The sequence below is a fragment of the Sminthopsis crassicaudata genome, chromosome 6 (genome assembly GCF_048593235.1).
Source record: "Sminthopsis crassicaudata isolate SCR6 chromosome 6, ASM4859323v1, whole genome shotgun sequence".
NCBI classification, from domain to species: Eukaryota; Metazoa; Chordata; class Mammalia; order Dasyuromorphia; family Dasyuridae; genus Sminthopsis; species Sminthopsis crassicaudata.
Window position 1 is genome coordinate 111,955,258 of NC_133622.1, and position 20,983 is coordinate 111,976,240.

At 34.5% G+C, this 20,983-nt stretch overlaps 1 protein-coding gene across 5 annotated transcripts in view; it reads left to right on the plus strand.

Moving 5' to 3' along the window:
• Window positions 1-751: 751 nt before the first annotated feature.
• The window catches only part of NDST4 (N-deacetylase and N-sulfotransferase 4), a 390,250-nt gene continuing 370,018 nt past the window's right edge, over window positions 752-20,983 (plus strand). For 4 of the 5 annotated variants that reach the window (XR_012483096.1, XR_012483095.1, XM_074272775.1 and 1 more), the window contains exon 1: window positions 752-1,171. The gene's annotated coding sequence lies outside the window, so the exon portion shown is untranslated. The remainder of the gene's footprint in view (window positions 1,172-20,983) is intronic. The other variant, XM_074272776.1, reaches the window with a different exon arrangement.

Consider the following 20,983-nt stretch of genomic DNA (forward strand, 5'->3'; position numbering starts at 1 on the left):
TTATAACTAGAGTGTTTCTTTTTTTTTTTATTTATTTAAGAAATTTCACCAATAAAAAATGTCTTTCCCTCTCTCTGTCTCTCTTTTCTCAATCTCTGTCGGTCAATCTCATTCTCTCTTTTCCCCTTCCTCTTTCTCCCTCTCCTCTCTCTAATTAAAGTGTTATCCTGCCACCTCTTTTACTTGCCCTTAAGGAGGAAGTGGGGGTCTACAGTCTCCAGTTCTCTCTTTTACTGCTTCATTGCTACATATCTGAACTTTTTCCTATTATTCCCTAGTTTTAAATAATACCCTAAGGTGTTTGTACCAAAAAACACAAAGCTGATTTTGCTGCAGCATAGTTGACTCCAAGTGGCTTAGGAAGGAGGTGCAGGGGCGGATGGGGGGAGGGGATGTCCATACAGTGAAAAATTATGCAAATTCTTCAGGAACTTCTAATCAATCATCTCCGTGTGAGATGAATACAGCTGATCCGGGAATTAGTTTCTATTGGAATATATTGGTGTGAAACATCCCACTGTCTGAATGACATCACACCAGATCCTAGTCCTTGAAAGCCCGGAGGGTGATTAGCTGCAGGAACGGGCTTTTTCTGCCAATCATAATCCTGCAAGGCTGCCTATGACAGACTGGGAGGGAAGGAAAGAAGGGCGAGATTCGTAAATTGACTACAGCTAAACAAGGAGGCGCAACAGCAGCAACGGCGGCGGCGGCGGCGGCGGCGGCGGCGACGGCGGCGGCGACGGCGGCTGCTGCTGCTGCTGCAACCAACAGCAGCAACCAACAGCATCTAGAATCCGGGTGATTAAAGAGTTCTCATAGGCTTTATGCTGTATTGTGAATACTTCCTTATGTGATTCGCATGTTCAAGAAGGAAGCTGTTTTTAACGGTGTTCTGAATAAGGGTTTGGATCCTTCCAGATGTCTGCTTGTTTTGAAAGGACGATGTTTGTGAAATAAATAACAGGAGATTATGCAGGAAGAGTTCAGCGACTAGGATCCGGAGCTGAAGGAGTCTTCCCTGGATGTTGTTCAGACAGATGGTGTAAATTGTAAACTACTCCTGCTTCACTTGGAATCGAGTGAGTCTGAATACCTGAGCTGTCTTTTGTAAACGCTGGATATATTCAAGCTAGAAAGGCAGGGGGGAAAGGGAACATTTCTTCTCTAGGTAAGTTTCTGATTCTTTTGTGCCCGTGAAGGTGTGTAAAATAACTAAATCAGTGTATATTGCATAATCATGGACATCATGCATAATATATTTTATTTAAATAAAAGTGTGTATAAAAATAATTATTTTAATTAATAAAATTGTAGCTCTAATTAAGCTCAATTCCTGCTCCCTTTTAGCTGGTGTGTTCTTAACTAATGTGGACCTATAAAGTTATGTTTTGTGCTATTAGTAGAGAATAGGTTATCTGGTAAGTTCCACCTTCAGACCTCAGATAGACCTCTAGATGTAGATCTGAATGCTTGCATGAAAGAATTCCTTGATAACACTTTCTAGAAAAAATAAAAACAAAAACATTTCTCCCCCCCCCCCCCCCTGTCAGGCTAGTTCTGCAAAGCTATGTCCCAAGCTAAGTGGAAGAAGGCAGAATTAGTGGTACTGACTGCATGCCATTCAAATTCCTTTTGATGGGAAGCCTTTCAGTCAGAATTGTAAGGCTTACAGATGTATTTTGTTCAGATGAGCTTACTAAAAGCAGTTGCCAGAAACATTTGAAACTATATTATCTAGTTGTGGATTACTTCAAAAAGAAATTGAGTCCTCAAAAAACTAGAAGCAATAAACTCCTTAATGCTGGAGGGGTGAGGCTACCCAGTAAGAATGACAGTATCTCTGTGAGTGGCTAGGAAAGTATGGGCCCAAGTTCTTAATGATTAGAATGAGTTTTCAAAGGAGAAGCATTCTTTTATGTCATTTTTCTCATTCACTTAGTAACATTTCTCAGGAGAAAATGAAATGAAATGAAGGGTATAGGCATTTTTCTTCTAATTTATTTTTTAGTGCTTTTGCACTATAAATTGTCAAAATTCTGATAATAAAATACTGGTTTTGTTTGCATTGGACTTGGTTCACAGTAGCAGGTTGTAATTTGATGTCTAATGAATTTCTGCAAAGTTTCAATGGTTTTTAATTACATTGCCAAAATCTTCTTCCAACTAATCTTTTCTTGAGTACTTGATACCTGCTATCTGAGTATTTTTGGACAAATTGAACAGTTAAAAGTAATGTCACAAAAATAACAAATAGCCTCAAAAAGGTTTTCTTCTAGAAAAAAAAAAAAGATACAGATACTTTGCCAAGTTTCACTTAACTTCTAAAATTAATCTTTCCAGTCTTTCACTCTTGAAGCATTAAAGTAATGTGATTCTTTCCCTTTCATGGCTAGTCTAGTTAGTTCTATAAGGAAGATTTCAAGATATAAGCCCTTACATTTGGACCAGTCTTTCAATGGATAACAGGCAAATAAATATATTTTTTTTCTTCCCAAGATTCAAAACAATTTTTTTTCAAAATGGAAAATGTTAAGTGACTTTTAAGAGACCAAAGCAAACTATATCAACTGCCAAGTTGATGGTATGGTAAAATCAAGACAGATTTTATTTATACAGTAGCAGTCACTCTTTATTCTGGTTGCTTGACTTAATTCTAACAAAAATTTCCAATGTATTTCAAAAGGAAGTAGTGGTTTAAAAACAATGAGTTCTTGCCACCCAAACTTTCCCCTCTACACAAGCACAATTCTAGAATCTGCTGTTAAGTTTTATATCTTTTATACATCCAGTGAGTCAGTTCCTTGTTTTGAAAAAAATATGATGATGGGTACCGTATTTAGATCAATAGTCTCTAATAATTTGTAGATATTTGTAGATAATTTCTAGAATTCTTTAAATAGAACAATAAGCTTTAGATTACATCTTTCAGGTTATAATAAATGATATTCCAATATCTTTTGGTATTATCATGGTGGGGGAGGACCTTGAAAAATTGTGAAATCTTATTAGTCATACTATGGACACTTTCCAAATCAGGGAAATACAGCAGAACATTTGTAACCTTGAGCATGATTGCCAGTGAGGAGAAAGCAATTTTTATAAATACATTAATATCTATTTGTCTTCTTTAAAGAAAGGTGAGTGGTTTATTGATTCTCTATTGATTGAACAGAGTTCTTATCTAAAAACTATTTTTTCCAAACTCTGAAAGAAAGCAATAACAACAACAAAGGATGCACAATTTATTCTATATCAGTAAAAGATAAAATCAAAACGTGGAGCCTCTTAAATTTGATAAACAAAACATAAATATAAAAATACCACATTTTGGTAAGAATAAGGATAAGAAATAACCCAGTATTTATTTGATTTTTATGACAATTCATTCAAGACCCACAATTGAATTTTCTTCCAGAAAAATTTTTCTAATATTACTTTTGGCAGAGCTTTAACTTTAAGGGGAAAAAAATCCACTTCTTTTTCAAGGCTAATAGTGAATTTTATCTTAAAATCCCCATCTAGTTTTGTAACTTAATGAGCCTTCCTAGCATAGTCTTCTAAATATATACCATGAGAGTAGGAAAGGTTTAATTCAGAATAAAAGGAAAAGATAAAAGTTTCTTCTATGTTTCATAGATAAGCATTAACATATTGTGTTCCAACTAGAAGATTATGGCTGGGTCCACATTCCCAGTTTGGAAAGAAGAAGGTAAACCTCACAAATCTAGTTTGTCAGCCAATGGCTGAGTGCCAGTACTAGAACACTGAGCACCAGAAGACTCATTTTGTCTGAGCTGAAATTCATTTGTAGATATTATGTTTAAATAAAGTCCAATCTTAATTGTGCAGGTTTTTTTCTCTGAAAGAAATATTCAGATAATTGCAGAAATTTCTTTATCCTAATCTGTTGAAGTATTCATTGTATCTCTAATTAGATTGTGAGTTGTGAGCTCTTTGAGGGAATACTTGGCATGTGGTAGGCACTTAATAAATGTTTGCTGACTGAGCAATTAATTTAATCCTATTTCTTCCACTTACTTCTGTAACCTTGGGCAACTCCTCTGGGCCTCAATTTCCTCAACTGCAAAATGAAAGTCTTAAGCTAGGTAATATTTAAGGTTTCTTGGCACTGTGGATCTATGAGTCTAGAATTCTGTTTTCTCATTTTCTTTTTTTTTTTCCTAAAATGCCCTATAAATAATAATATCATCTACTTAGAGTGAAATGGTTAATAAGAATTTGATTCTATAACATTCTATTTTTTTGACCATGTCATATTAGTATGATAAGGTAGACAAGATGTAGAGTCAAATGACTTAAATTCTTATGCTGGATCTTGGCCAAGTCACTCAGCCTTCCCAAGCCTTTAGTTTCTTTATCTGTAAAAGGTGAACTTTAAATTTAGATAACCTCTAAAATCACCTTTAGCTATTGATTTATAGTCCTATAGACTCAGAGATTATAAGATCTCCCGGGGCAAGGATCATTTGGTTTCTTAACTCTGAATCCCTTTTACATAGCATGCTGCCTTGCTATAGGAAGTATCTCATAAATATTTGAGTTAAATTTTCAGGAATGATCAAGACTATTTATTACCTATTTTGGGGAAATTCTTAAAATGAAATATGAAGAAATTTCCATTTTCCTGCACATCAAATAAAAGAATCTTAAGTTTACATGATACTCTTTCACCTAGTAAAAGTCACATTAGTTGGATAAGACAGCAAACATGTTATAAAGAGAAGAGTGCATTTAGTAGCAAAAGATAATCAGAAAGTAAATAACTTCCCAAGAGGTTCACCATCTCACCAGGAAATAGAAATTTTGCTCTCTCTTTTGATTTACATTAAGAGGATGGACTGAAAAGAAAGATGCAAGTGGCAGACACAATGTCATTACCTTCAACCATCAGAGAGTAACCTTAACTCTTTTACCCCATCTAACATTTCAACTGACGATTCCCAAGTATGTTGTTATTAGAAGTGTTAAATGCACTGGTTTTTCCCCCTTCAAAAATTAGTGGTGGATATTGCAGTTTTAATTTTTTCAATAAATATTTGTTTTTTTATATTACTTTATTCTCACCTTAGAAAATGAACTATTGCAATGATGATAATAGCATTTGGAAATTTACTACAGAGATAATTAGTGTCCAAATCTCCTGAAAGCATAAAAAGTACTCTAATAAATTTCAATCCTATATGTCCTCTGGAAGAACAAGATAAGTACATAATTCAAATATAAATATTATTAGTATAATATTCCCCACAATTAATAGGAAAAGAAAAGAAAAATCTTTAGCACATGACTAATCAGTCAGTTTACTTGAGTTAAAAAAATAACAATCTATTATTACATGTACATATCTAGTCAGTTAATAATACAATTATTATTTTTATTACTATTATTAAGTACTAAACAGTAACTAGCATGTAGTGACTTAAACTTTGCAAAGCACTTTACAAACATATCTTGTTTTCATAATAATTCTGAGAGATAGATAAGAGAAAACTGAGGCAAGTAGAAGAAGGTTGAAGAGCTTGTCTGAGGTGGTACACAGTTAATAAGTGTATGAGAAAGATTTGAAATTAGATCTTGTTGCTACTAGTTCCAAAGCAATACATACAGTTTGTAATGAACCATTTCAGGCAAAAGTGATGATTTCTTACATAAATTATCCCAATAATCTGAAAGCATAAGCAGCTTTTAGAAGAATTTCTCAAACCTCTTCAGATTATCATCTTATTAGAGACCTAAAAGCACATGTGTAATGAATTAGCTGTAGCTGAGAGACAATTTTATATAAATTTCTCAGGAGGAAATGTAACCTTGATTTGGAAGAATCCTCGCTTTTGGAAAAATGAAATAAAAGTAATGATTCATATATGACATCAAAACTGAACCAGCTAGAAAAAAAATGGATGATTTTGAATGGAGGTCTACATTCTAAACCTTGGACCATGTTAATGAGTATGATACTTTTTAGCAAGAGTAACACACATAATAAAATATTGCCCTTTTTGTTACTGCTGTTTTCATACTGTTTGTTCTTACAGGGAAAAACAAAAGATCAGCTAAAATTGTGTTCTCACTTGTTTTACAAATTCTAACAAATCAGTAAAATAATCTTAAATTAAAGTTGTCATGGTCTTATCTATATTGGTTTCTTTCCTTATTAATATGAACTGTGAATAGAAGACTGAAGGATTAAGATTAGCAAGACCTAAAGACGAAGAAGTGAGAGGCATTGTGGTATGGTAGAAATTGTGCTAAGTTTAGAATCACAATATCTAAGATCAAATCTGAGTTTTTACTTTGCGATCTTAGGTGAATCACTTAACTTTCCTGGGCCTCAATTTACTTCTGGCCCCTTGTATAATTCTAGATCAAACACTATATTTTTCTTTCCTCTTTTGAGGAAATAAGGAAAGGAACAGTATAGGTGCAGTGGCATCTCATGCACTTTTTGGGGGCAACTCCCATGTGTTCCATTTAACAATTTTTAATCTAGTATCCAGGCTTGGACATAAGGGGAAAATGTGTGCATGGCACAAATGTTAGAGGGAATGAGTATCAAGATAGAATGGGAGAAATAGAGGTCACAAGAGTGGTGATGTAAGCTTTAAAAATGTTGGCTTCTCTCCCACCTAGGTAATTACATTTAATTTACTTAATTCTTTTAAATGGATTCTTTTGCTTTATGTCCATAAATTTCTGCCTTTGTGGGAGTGAGAGAACTGTGGTATCCTATCTGAGAAGTGGATGCTGTTTGGTGGCAAACACAAATGGATTGAAGTAATTCTTGAGCTTTGTAAATTCCCATAACTCATTTTTAGCCTAGGTTCTATAAACACATTAACATTAATATACATCTTAAAAGCTGTCTGTCAGACTAGCATAGAATAATGGGGGTGGGAGGGAGGGAGTGGTGTATAAAGGTTATTTTGTGCATTAAGAAGCTTTGGTTTGAATCCATTCCTAAAGCAGAACTCTATTCTAGAGTGCCAATCCATAGAATTTGTCATATTTCATCAGAAATCTCAAAAGAGTTCTTCAGCTTGATGTACTGAATAGAGTCTCTCACTCCTACAGAAAAATAATTTACAGCTCAGAAATAAATATAGCAACTCTAAAAGATTAATACAGGAGAAACAGATGCCGAGATGCATATGACACAATGAATACATATATGAGTCTAATTCTATTCATTGCCCAAAAACACAAATAATGTTTTTAGGATTACAATTTAAATTTCATTTTTTCTCTACCCAAACTTTTATTGTCATGTCAACCTAATGGCAGTCTTTTAAATGCTGCAATAAGTTCAACAAAAAAAGAAAAGGTGATGGTTAATAACTTCCATCAAATTAAAAAAAATAATAATGGTTTTATGTTGATGTGATAAAAGGTCCCCAGTGGGAAAATATGAAAGAAAGATGACCTTGACTATGTGGTATTTAACATGTTTATAAATGACTCAGAAAAGTGGTTTGAGCTCAGTTCATCAAATGACTCAAAATCGGGAGAGACATTTAACACATCAAAATCAGTAAACAGAGTCAGGATCCCAAAGAATTGTGAAAGCCTAGAAAATTAAGATTGATGTTAAAAGGAATAATTGTAAAGTCATACTTAGGGACAAAAAAAGGAAACAATTACGCAGCAGTTATTCTGGGGGGAAAAAGTCACTGGAGTTTTAGTGGGCTGCAAACTCAAAATAATTAGGAATCTGATGAAACAACCTAAAAAGATAACATATTTTTCCTGGACTTCATTAAAAATGGCAAAGCTGCAAGCACTGAGAAGGTGATAGTCCCACTGTACTTTGCCTTCATTAGAACTTGCTTTGAATATTGTTTTCAACTCTGGATACCATGGTTTAAGATGGACATCAATGATCAGAATACCTAGAAGAGGAGAATCAGGATGATGAAGGGCCTTATATAAAAATCAGGGGAAATTATTAAAATATTTAGCCTGGAGAAAAGAAGATTTTTTAAAAGTTATCTGAAGTACTATCATTTGGATGAGAGATAAGATTTAATCTTTGTTGTTGTTGCTTAGAACTCCATTTGGGGATTTTCTTGGGAAAAATGCTGGAGTGGTTTGCAATTTCCTCACAACTACTCTGGGAAGTAGGTGCTACTATTATTCAGGGTACCACAGCTAATAAGTATCTTAGGGCATATTGAATTTTTGTCTTCCTATTTCAAGACATAACATTCAACCCACTATGATACCAGCAGTCTGGGAATAGAGGCACTTAGCTTGGATATGAAAATATGTTTAGTAGTTGGTGGGAAAGATACCTCTGCCTAAGTATTTGATACCTCTGTCCAAGTATTTGAACTTGTGAAAGAGACATTAATCCTATTCTTTTTGGCCCTCAAAAAGCAAAATAAGAATAATTGGCAGAATTTGCAAAGAAGTAACTTCTTTGGCTTTATATAAGAGAGTATAACAATTGGAGTTCTCAAAAAAGTGGAAAATGCTTCCTTGGGAGCTCCTGATTTTACTTTCACTAGAAGTTTCCATGCAAAGCATGGATGACCACAAAACCTGTGGGCTGCAGAAGAGAATTATTGTTCAGGTATTCATTGACTTAAATATCCCTTTCCAACTCTGAGAGACTGTGATTCTAGAAAGAAGATGTTCTCTGGATTGCTTGAGGAAAAAGACAATTAAAGGCAGTGGAGATTAGATCTCACCACTTAAGAAATCCTGAATATGAAATCAATTTGTATTTTGATTCTGCTTAAGAAATATTCTGGATAAAAACTAGATGAATAGAAAAAGTGGATATTTCAGAATCCAACTGACTCAGAAGCTTTAGATTAGAAGAGGATTGTTTGTGTTCAAAGAGAAATTATAAACTGTTATGTTGGACTAACTTTCTGGAGGATCTCGGAACCAGCCTGCATACTTGGTCTTAGAAGAGAAGTGATGAGATGGGATTCACATGGATGGTCAAACACGTAGTCTTTTTATTCCGAATTCTCTCAGCCTTATGTATAACAGTGCAGGGAGTTCCTAGTTTGTGAATTCTCTATCTAACAAAAGCACAAGTACTTAACTTATTTACATAAAAGGGAATTTTAAACTTTATATTAGTCCCCTGTTTTCCAAACCATAGGACTATTTGGGCCATTATTTTTATAAGAGAATAAGCATAGTGCAATAGAAAGGACATTTTCATTTCCCTTAATCTTCCCTTGCATCCACCTTTCAATATATCCTTTTCCTGCTCTTTAGTACTGAAGTTCTGAGAAAAGTTCTCTTCCGATTTTCCTTCCACTATTCCAATCTCTTTCAGAAAGCTGCACTCTAAGATTCTGTGCTTTCACCTCTCTAATAGCCTTTCTCTCAATTATTTGCCCAGGTATCTCATTTATTTATTCTTTAAGGTGCAGTTCAAATAACTAACTTCTCCATGAAACTTTCACCTCCCCAAATCTGGTAATAATCCTTTCTCCTTTAGAACTGATAAAACATTTCTTTTTGTACTAAAGTACCACTTTTGAATTGTTCTCTGATACACACACACACACACACACACACACACACACATATATATATATATATATATATATATATATATATATATATATACAGACACACATATGTATGTATGCATACAAACACACATATGTATGTGTTGTTCATCCTTCATTTTCAAAAAGTACTAAAGGTTATCATAAAAGTGATGTCTTGTTTTTTTTGTGAATTGAATTTGAGGCAGAGTTGTGCAAAGTCATCAGTCTCACTTTTTCTCCCAATCATCAAAATCCAGTGGCAGGACAAACGTTTAAATCACTAATGGTGGCCAAGGATGTTGTGGATACCCTTGTCATCTTTAATGTTTGATCAAGCTCTAAGTGCTCCACAGCATCTGCACTATAGTCATTTGAACAAATTTTGCTTATCAGCTCATATTGAGGTAGAAAGTCTTCACATGTTTACTTCACAGATCAGTTTGAGGCCTATTGGTTTCCTTTAACCTGATTTAGCCCAACTTCATGTACAGCTATATCAGTGTGGCCACTGCTTATACAATTGCTTCTTAGAATCACGGGTGAGGGTTGAGTGAAAGTGGACACACCCACACCCACATAAGAACATACCATATATGCTATGTGTGGATATTGTTGTTTAGTCAGTGCCTGACTCTTTGTTCTTTTGATCCTGCTGTTCATGGGGTTTTCTTGGCAAAGATACTATAGTGTTTTGCTATTTCCTTCTCCTGTAGATTAAGGCAAAGTGATTTACCCCAAATCCCACAGCTATTGTGTCCTGACTCCAAGTACAGCACTCTGTCTACTGAGACATCTAGTTGCCCCATCTTTGGATATATGTTTTCATACATGTATGTATGTGATAAAGACATTGCGTGTATCAAGACTCTTCCTGCACCAAAGTGGTAAAGTTCACTAATAAAATGATAGGGTATGAGATAATACCCAAGAAGTATATTGAGTAGGTCTCTGGTTGCCTTAACAGAATTTGTAGACTTAGACTTTCTTTAAATCAGGGCACAAAGATTTTATTACAATACTAACTGCTTTCTTTTAGCAATTAACAAGGGGCCTAAGGGGAGAGATGCCATTAAGTTATGTCTGGTAGGCTAAATTCCTAAGGAAATTTAGCTAAAATAAGGAAAAAAGGTGCCAGGTGTCTGAAGTACACTAACCCTAAAAAAGGAGTTAGGGTCCTAATATTTATCAAACTAGGGAAGTTCAAGTAGTTTCTTTTATAGGAGAAATATAACCTTGAGGTTGACATCATAACTTGGCTTTCTGATTAGATATTATCAAGTGTGGAGTCATAATGATCTGGTCCACTGAAATATTTAACAAGGGACGAAAGATCTAATTAAGAATGATGAAGTGCAAATGATGAGGTTAGTGGTAGTTGTGATGAGGTGTGAGAATTGGGGTGGGAAATCCCCTCTGGTCAGTACAGATCCTATGGGAAAAGAATTCACAAACCCAAAGTTTGTGTGGCAAAAAAAAGGGATTATTGGCATTGAGAAGCCAGCTTTTCTAGGAAAACAGACTTCTTAGTGGGCAAAAGGTCCTGTTATGAAGATAGTGAAGGTTAACACTGAGAAGAGAATGTCTTCACAGGAGGCAAAAGTCCTGGAAGGGCAGCTTGCCAAGAAGAGAGCTTCCTTGACAAGCATAATTCTGCAAAGATCCAGGGTTCAGAGTTGTCTTTTATTAGTCATCTGAAGCTTGGGCTTCATTTCAAAATTGAATGAGATTCCCTTACTGTCATTAATGCCCCAGGAGTAGATTTCTAATTGAAAAACAGATTACTTATTTTAGGAGTTTTGAGCTACTGGGAGTGGTTGCAGACTAATCTTCAACTCAATAGAGGGTGCCACCATATCTCTGGCCTGATCTCCAACTGAATGAGACCACTTAACTGCCCTGAAGAATGGGTTTCCTTCAGAGGAGAGTTTGGACAGTTTCAGCATTTACCCTAATCATCTCAGTCTACTTCAAGAACAAAATGCCCATTTAGGGCCAGGATAATCCTAACTGCTCCTCCCTGCTTGCTTCTGAGGGAAGCTGAGCTTTTCTTGGGTCAAGCCCACCCAGTTTCCCAGAACCTCACCAACTATATGTATCTCTCTATTTACCAATAAATGTACATATGCATAAATTAACTATAACTAGATCACAGCTAATAATCCATGTAGATATATCAATATCTAAAATTATATATAGATATTATATGTTATGCCAAAGGTCTTAATGCAGTTTTACACTCTTAAGGCTTAAAACTGTACTGATTTTAAAAATTCCCTGTATGTATATATCTATATATCCAAAAATCTCTCCATTAGGCTATAAATTCTATTAAAGCTGGAACTATATTATATCTTATCTTTGTACAATACTTCCCCTCTCCCCATTTCATCCCCAGTTCCTAGGCATAGTACTCTCTCCCCAGGTGGTCATTAAATGAATTCAACTGAAATAAATTAAAGACCACAGCTATCCCCTCCTATTTTCAGTACCTTATTTGATCCATTCACCATTTCTTAGAAGGTTTGAAGTGAGAAGGCTGTTGGGAATGGACTGAGCAAAGTGATCTTGGAATATAGAAGCAACTACTACACCCCTTTGTTCCTCTGAGGGCCCTCTTCATTTCCTTCCCACTCAGAGTCTCAGGCTCTTTTCCCTTTTTTTTGCACCTCACTCCCCCTAGTTATCTCCTTTATCCTAGGTTGTTAGAATTAGCATTCAGGGTTCATTTTAACATGGAGCATGCAGATACACCTCAAGTATTTGAGAGATGAACACATGTACACAGTGCTGCTCCAATCAAACTCCCATCTCATACTCCATCTCTCACTTCAGACTCTGGTCCTTTATCTTTAAAAATCCCATTCTAACAATGCCTGGAAATAGAAAATAAAAGCAAATACTCTTCCAAACAGGTTGGTGATCTTGAGGGAATTATGCATATTTTCCCTTCATACCAGTCCCAAGAGATTTTCCTTTCTTAAAGGTGAGTGACAGTAATACATTTTCCAATCTCTGAGTTGCTGCCTGATATTTCTACATTTCAGCCACCAGCTAAGGTTTGAGGACTAGAGAAAAAAAGCACACAATGTAGGCTGTTAACAGATTTAAACCTACAATACTGAGAAAGTTTTTTTGTTTTGTTTGTTTGGGAGTGGGGGAAAAAAGAAAGGTCTAAAGTGAAGTTGACACACAGATTTTGATAAATCCAATTTGGTTATTATTATTGTTATTTAATTATAAGTTATCATTGTTATTGTGTTTTGGTGAGGAAATGATTGTTTATTGAAGTTTGGCAATGTAATGTGGTAAGTGGTCCAAGAGGAATGAATTCCTAAGATGAAATTTCTAGCTTGTAAGATTTCTTTCTTCATGTTTTTATTGTTTTTCTCAGTCCATCTTGTCCCCAGTTTCCTCTTTCCCTTTATACAAATGTAAACTTCCCAACTCATCTAACTCATCTAGAACCTCAGCAACTTCTGAAATGGAAATTTAAACTCAGACTAGAAATATTTCAACCTCATTGTAATCTCCTGAGGGTAGGAGGCAAAAAAAAAAAAAAAAAAAAAAAAAACCAAAAAAAAACTCTTGTTTCCTCAACCTTTTAGACTTATCTTAATGCATGAATAAAACCAACTATCATATCAATGGAAACCAACTATCAGTGGAATCTAATTACACAGCAACTCCTTATAAGTAAAAATATTCTGATTTCTTTTGTTTTACATTACTGAAAGTGTTCTACACAAATTGGGTGATTCAATAAGTCTTATTAACTGATTCATTATCAAGATTTTGCTGGTTGACACAGTTTATGGAACAGTCTTTCAGAAGGATATAGGAAAACTTGCTTTTTGCTTTGATCTATCCCCTAGAGTAGTGCAAAGAATGATGTGATTAGAGTCTGAGGAACTGAGTTCATTTCCCACTATACCCACTATTTAAGATGACTTTGGACAAGCTCCTTACCTCCCTGTTCCTGAGATTGTTTAGTTGGTATTTTTAGTTATATCCAACTCTTCATTACCCCATTTAAAGTTTTCTTGGTAAGAGATAACTAGAGTTTGTCATTTCTTCTCTGGGATCCTATTGGCTCTGCAACCTGTTAGGGTAGGGAGCAAAAGATAAACTTTAAATATATTTTAAAGGTAACTTATCTGACTAAAGGGAATATTAATTAATACAGCAATTTTACAGTTGACTCCTTTGAAAGATTGCAATTAGGGTATTCAGAAATACTTTTTACCTGTTAGCTTTTAAAAATATACCTGGAAGTTGTAAAAAGAGTTGATGAATTTTAATTCCTTTAAACAGATATTTATTGAGTAGTCTACTCTATAAAATACATGCAAATACATGCCAACTAGCCAATTTTTAAAAACTGTATTAAGTGTACAAAACCAAGGTGAATGGATTGTATGGCTATGTTAGTATCAAAATAGGAAAGTTGTATGGTATGATTAATGCTAGCTTCAAAGCCAGGAAGACTTGGCCTCAGCTTCTGCTTCTGATAGATGGTTGTATGATCCTGATCAAATCATTTAATTTTTCAATGGAAGAAAGAAAATAAGTATTTATTAATCATTTACTATATGACAGACACTGTTCTAAACACAAATATTATCTCATCCGATTCTCACAACTACAGTATAAGAAAACTGCTAATTTTGCTCCCATTTTATAGTTCAGGAAACTGAGGCAAATAGGTTGTTACTTTCCCAGAATTAAACAGCTAATGAATTCTTAAGGTTGGACAATAGGAGTGAGAGAATTCTAGGCATTAGGGATAACCAGTGAAAATGCCCAAATTTGTGATGGCTTTTTGTATTTTTATTTGATATTAGTTCCTGATTGTTGTCTGAATTCTGAGTAAAGTTTGTTCCAAAATAATTTCCCTAATGCAACAAATTGTAGTCAGGCCCAGATAACAACGAAACAAAAAAACTAAGTTGAAATCCTGTAACACATACATGCTATGAGACCTTGACCTATTTATTTACCTCTGTACTCTAACCAACTTTCTGAGACTATGCAAATTGCACAATAGGTGTTGACTTGAATTAGGAGCTAAAGTTTTCTCATGACAGGTCTCTTGAATCAATGAAATAACTTCCCTCCCCCCACCAAAAATAGTGTAATCCTCTATTAGAATAGAGGAGGAATGAATAATTGGTCTGAGTAAGGTTGTAGCCTTCAGGGTGCTGCCAGGGGTTTAATAATCTCTGCCAATTTTCAACAACTTCAGTTTGAAAAGAGAAAATCAAACATAAATATTCCTGGAAAAGCCTGCATTGTTTGGTAAGCCTAAGAAATTTCTCTAATTTGGGATATCTATGTATTCCAATCAAGGCTATCATGTAGTAAGTTTAAAAAAATTCCTTTTTATACCACCTAATATTTCATTTACAGATGGTGATCAGTTTTCTGGCAAAGATGAAAGATGTGACAAATAGGACACTTAGAATTAGCTGTGGGAGAAGCTTTAATATAGTAACTGTCTAAAACTTTGCCTCATCAACCTGTCAAGGATTTTTAATTTTTTTTCTACATCCACATGTATGTGAATATGTGTACATGTATATGAGTGTATTGAATTATAGATCCCTTTGATATCCTGGGGAAATCCTTGGACTCCTCAGAATAATTTTTTATGCATAAAATACAATACATAGTATTTCAAAGAAAATGAACTATATTGAAATAGAATGATCAAAATAAAAAAAAATATTCTTGGACATCACGTTTAGAACACTTGTTCTGTGTCGGTAAATAGGAAAAGCTAAATTTTCAGAATTCAGATGCAACAAGCAGGTTGAAAATCTATGTATATGAAACTCGAAATATAGTGAGTTTTGACATATCTTCTCTAATAGAATTATAGAGAAGTGTTTCTTATTTAATAAAATTACATCAAAATGGGTCACAGTGTATGGATGAAGACACTTCCCTGGATAAAGTATTCATAATGGGGAGATCCCTCAGGCATTACTACTCTACTCTAGCAGCATACTTAATATTTTCATAAATGATCCGTGGGAGGGAGTTCATGGTGAAAGTTTGCAAATGGCATTAGTTTGACAAGTTAGACTAGTGCCCAAGGGTTAGTAATTAAAGTGAAGGACTATTTCTTCAAATTGTGTGAGTGAGCAGAAAAAGTGGACAATGAGAATCAACTTAGGTAAGTATTAGGCAGCATATTTTGGGGGGTAATTATCCCAAATGTGTTTAAAATATGATGGCTTCTGAGTTTAGTTGGAACCCAAGAGAAAAATTTAAAGTTATTTCTGACTGTGCTTTGAAGAGATTAACCAAATGTTAATATTAAATTGAAGCCAAGAGTACACTTTGTGCTGGGTAGCATAAGAGAAAATATTGAAAACACAGCAGAAAACAAAATGGACTGAATGACATCTCTACTCTAGCAGAATTTCAGCATTTTGTTTCTGCTTGTCTATATCACTATCATTTTTTGAAAATCGTCAATATTTATTTAAGTTTGTATAATGCTGGGTATTATCAAACTATAACTGAGATTGAATTTCTGTTTCTGCTTGAGTAGCATGCGTTTTTTTTCAAATCCCAGCTAAAACTCTGCCTGCTACAAGAAGCCTTTTCCAATCTGTTTTAATTCTAGTATCTTCCCTCTCTTAGTTATTCCCAATTTATCCTATATATGACCTGTTTGTACAGAATAGTTTGAGACAGTGATTAGAATATTGGACAGGGAATACTAGGTCTAAATTTTGAACTTTCTATTTCTGTGACCATAGATTATTTAAACTCTCTAAATCAGATATAAATACATGCATACATACTCACACACATTTACATCATACATAGTATTCTAAATGTATATAAGTATATAGTTTTCAAATAACCTCACATATACATACATGTACAAATATACAAAGGCATACATACACACACACACAAATACACACATACATACATATGAAACTATTTGGAAAATGTAACTGAAGCTATTTGGAAAATGAAAATCAATTGGTAAACGATATATAAATATGTATATATATTTTTTTTTTCAAATGAGCTTACCTTTCTACAATTTTTAGAAGATGTAAGTCCATTTATAAAGGTTATAGAACTCTAATTACAATGAATAAAATGATAATAAATAGAAAATCATAATATATATAATTCTTATAACAAATGCTTATTATAATTGTTACATAATATGTAATACACCATAATTCTAATACCATAACCAATAATAATGCTACAATATTAAATATTTTATATTACTTATAATTTTTATAATAAAAAGAAAACATTATTATTATTATATTAAGTGACTGCTATGTGACAGGCATAATTTCAAACTCTCAGGGATGTGAGGGTAACAGTGAAATTCTCTATCCTGAGAGAGTTTGCATTCTAACAGTCTAATAAATATGTATATTTTAAGTAAGTAGTTGCTCTCTCTAAGATTAGGGTTACTATTGAAGAATATCCATTCATTCCACTAATAGATATTACAGATGCAAGATAGTGATTGATACCAAGGAAGATAGATTTTAATAGAGAGACTTTAGTTCAGAAAAAAAAACAAAAAACTAGATTAATGCCACAGGGGAACTGCAGGTAATTCTCATTTTATACCTTTAATTACTATTAAAGAATAAATCCATAAGGAAAGAAGTTTTAAGTCCAGGCTAACTCCATGGAGGCCTCAGGATCAGCCAGAGTCAGGATAAATTAAAGTCCTTAGTCTTTAGGGGAAGAAGTGAAGGAGACAAACTGTCACGAGGCTCTTGGATTCTCAAGGCTCCTGGATTCTCTAGCCCAAAATCACCAACTTCTCTACTCCTCATCCTGCTGCAAAGTGAGTTTCTGGCCTCTTGTCACCCCACCATCTGATCCTTGCCTACAATTATCTTAATGTCAAATATTGAGCCAGCATCAACTGTGAGAAGAGCCATTTTTCCAAACATATATTAATAGAGTCATTGTCTCATAGCAAATTGGTAATTAGCCTTATGGGCTCCGTTGTCTGATTCAAGTACACCTTTTCATAGTTTCAGCCCTTTACAGAGAAGACATGAGCATTATAATCTATTAGGGAATTAAGATATAAAGATCTGATTCACAAACATTATTAGGCTCACTTTACCAATAAGGAAAATGAAACTCAGGTTAAGTGACTTGTTTGAATTCACATAGCTGGTAAGTAATAGAGACACCATTCTTAAGCTTTTCTACCTGTTTCATAATGGAATCAGTATAAAATTAGAGGTCTTAGTAATACTTCAAGGGAATTTAGCACTGTTATAAAAGCACAAGTTTAGATTTAGAAAGAGAGTAGAGACCTTCTCCCTGCTTCTTCAGGCCTGAAATTTAGGCCCAGAGAAAAAAAATAACTTGCCCGGTATCAGAAAGGTATAAGAAATAGAATCCATCCCTCTGATGCTAAATTTAATTTCTCCCCAACTATTCCATGACCTTATTAATTTTATACTTGTATAATGTGGAAAAAATAATTCTAAACTGGTCTTTTAAATAGAATATTTTTAAAATTGTCTACTATACTGTTCTGGTAAACTTTCTGGAGGTCTTGGAACCAGCCTTGGTTTCAGCAGAATAATCACTATAAGAATAGTCAGGAATAAAGTCCAAAGTCTTTATTATCTCCTTCAGAATCTGTCTCCTTCACCTGGGGCTGGGCTAGCTTTCTGGGGGAACCTTCAGATAGGCCTTGGTCTTAGTGGAGAAGTGAAGGAGACAGGCCAGCCACTACAAGGGTCAGATGTCTTCAGGACTCTTCGAGTCCTCCTCTAGGTCTGATTCTGACTTCTTAAATACTCTATTACAATTAAATCCATTCATCATACTGAGCATAAGCTAATCATTATATCACTAGGGAATCATTATTTGTTATAAGATTAAATCAATAATACTGAACTAGAGAACTATTGATCATCATGCTAAACTAGATAATCATTGTCTTATCAATTCCACTGAGTTAACACTTTGTTGTAAGAATCGTGCCTCAAGTATATTTCTCCAGAGTTCTGGGCCATTACATCTTCCACTTTCTTTTGTTTTAGAATATAATCATGCCCTCCCTGACTTCTCAGGGAAGTGAAAACTCCAAAAAAGGAGGTGACCATGCCCTCCCTAACTTCTCAGAAAGAGGGGATGAAAACACCAAGAAAAGAGATGATCATGCCTTATCTGACTTCTCAGGAAGGGAGGTTAAAACACCAAAAGGAAATGAAGAGTCAAACCAGATTTTGTTAGCAGGTTTCCTCTGGGCTAAAATTGAAACAGATGTATCTAAATGCATCAGCAGGGGGGTATTATACAAGCACACAACAATATAACATAGGGTAGTAGTGATGACTCTCCCCACAGGCCTGTGCAGGCTCAATGTGATGTAACAAATATGAATTATAATGAAAATAGTGATATAAAAAACAATATGAATGAATATGAATATGATATTGTATAAGATTTCCGGAAGTCCTAGAAGGAGGGTATATAAATAACAATCACATATACGCCTTCTTCAGCAACCAAGAGATAGTCCAAAACCAATCTATTGTCCATTACTTCATATGTCAGGGAATCCAGTGATTCCTGCAATTTTTGAAGTCCTGCAACAGTCTTATTATGTGTTAGGGAATCTAATGATTCCTGATGGTTTTCAAGTCCTACAACAGTCTTATCATATCTCAAAGAATGCAATGATTACTGCGAGTTTTGAAGTTCTGTAACAGTTTTAGCCACAATTTTTCACCTCAGGAAATCCAATGATTTCTGCAAGTTTTGAAGTTCTGTAACAGTCTTATTAACAATTTTTGAGGTTCATGAGTCAATTTCCATACATATTTGGTTAACAGTCATGCTTTTTCAGTGGCACCTGTAGTCAGAGATGGAACCACACAATGTTTCTTGGGTTTTCTCCTTTGTTTCAAGGTTTTTTCTCTTTTTCAGTTTCTCTATGGCTTGTTGGCACCCATCTGATTCCTTATTCATCTCTAGAGATACAAGCAAGCCTTTTCCCCCAAGCAGTTAATCTATCTGGTCCCTTCCATTCACCACTATCTGGATTTCTCCACATCACTGGCAATTATGTAAAAATAGTGGAGCTGCTCAAACTGGACACTGGTGAATTATAAAACCTGTCTGCTGGAGCCAGGGCATCTTTATCAAAAATCAGAAAATTAATAGTATATAGAGCTAAATTTAAAAGTTTTCTAGGCTGCCCCTCTCTTTTGTTTTTGGAGGAGCATCTTGATGTCTCTGTTTCTCCTCTTTACTATTGCCTGTGCTTAAAGATTAAAAGGTATGTCAGTGATGTATAAAATCTTATTCTGTGCACAAAAGTGTGCAAAATGCTTAGAAGTATTTATAGGTCCATTATCTGCTTTTATTGTTTGTGGTACACCCATAATTTGCAAAAGCTTGTATAAGGAATTCAGTGACCACTTGGGCAGTCTTTTTGCTGCTGGTATTGCAAAATTAAATCCTGAAAAGGTATCTACTACAACATGGATAAAAGGCAGACCACAAAAAGATTTATAATGGATCACATCAATTTGTCAAACTTCATTGGATCTCAAACCAATAGGGTTTTTCCATGGAGGAAGTGTAAGACGATGGAAAGGAAGGCAAGCTGTACAGCATTTTACTGTGATCCTAGCTTCCTCTTTTGTTATCCCAAATTGCAAATGTAAAGCTGAAGCAGCCTAATGATATTTACAATGAGATTCTTGGACTGCCTGAAATAAAGGAGTATTGGCTAACATGGTTAGCAGGAGATCTGTCTTTGAATTTCCATAAAAAATATGAAGTGGAAGTCCATTACGAGAGTGAACATGCAAGATATAAATCTTACCCTGGATGTTTGTCACTTGTTCTTGAAGTTTCTTAAAGAGCTGATATATATATTAGAAGCTACAAAATTTTGGGGGGGCTGTGGCAATTTTTTTTGTACTGCACCTACTGAGTAGGCCAGATCAGATATTATATTTGCATCTACTGGATAATAAGTAAGAGCTAGAATGATTGCATACAATTCATTCTGCTGAGTGGACTGAAAATGAATTCTGACTATTCTCTTTATACTAAAATCATGAGAGTATACAGTGCAAATATTATGTTTGTATGCATCTGTAAAGATAGTTGGTCCTTTAAGAGGAACTTTAGAAACCTTTTCTTCAAGAATCCATTGCCACTTATGCAATAGTATGGTTATCTTTAATGGAGATCCGTGTGTAAAATGTGGATCTGTGACCAATAAAATTTGCCACTCTGGGATGGTTTCACAGCATACATGAATTTGTGCATTAGTATAAAAGGTGTATATCTTGTAAGGTCTTATCCTAGATAATTATACTGCTAACTTAATAGCCATTAATAAAATTCTAGCCACAAGCACTGGATAAGAAGTAAGGCTTTGTTCTGGTTGAGTTGTCTTTTACACTGTC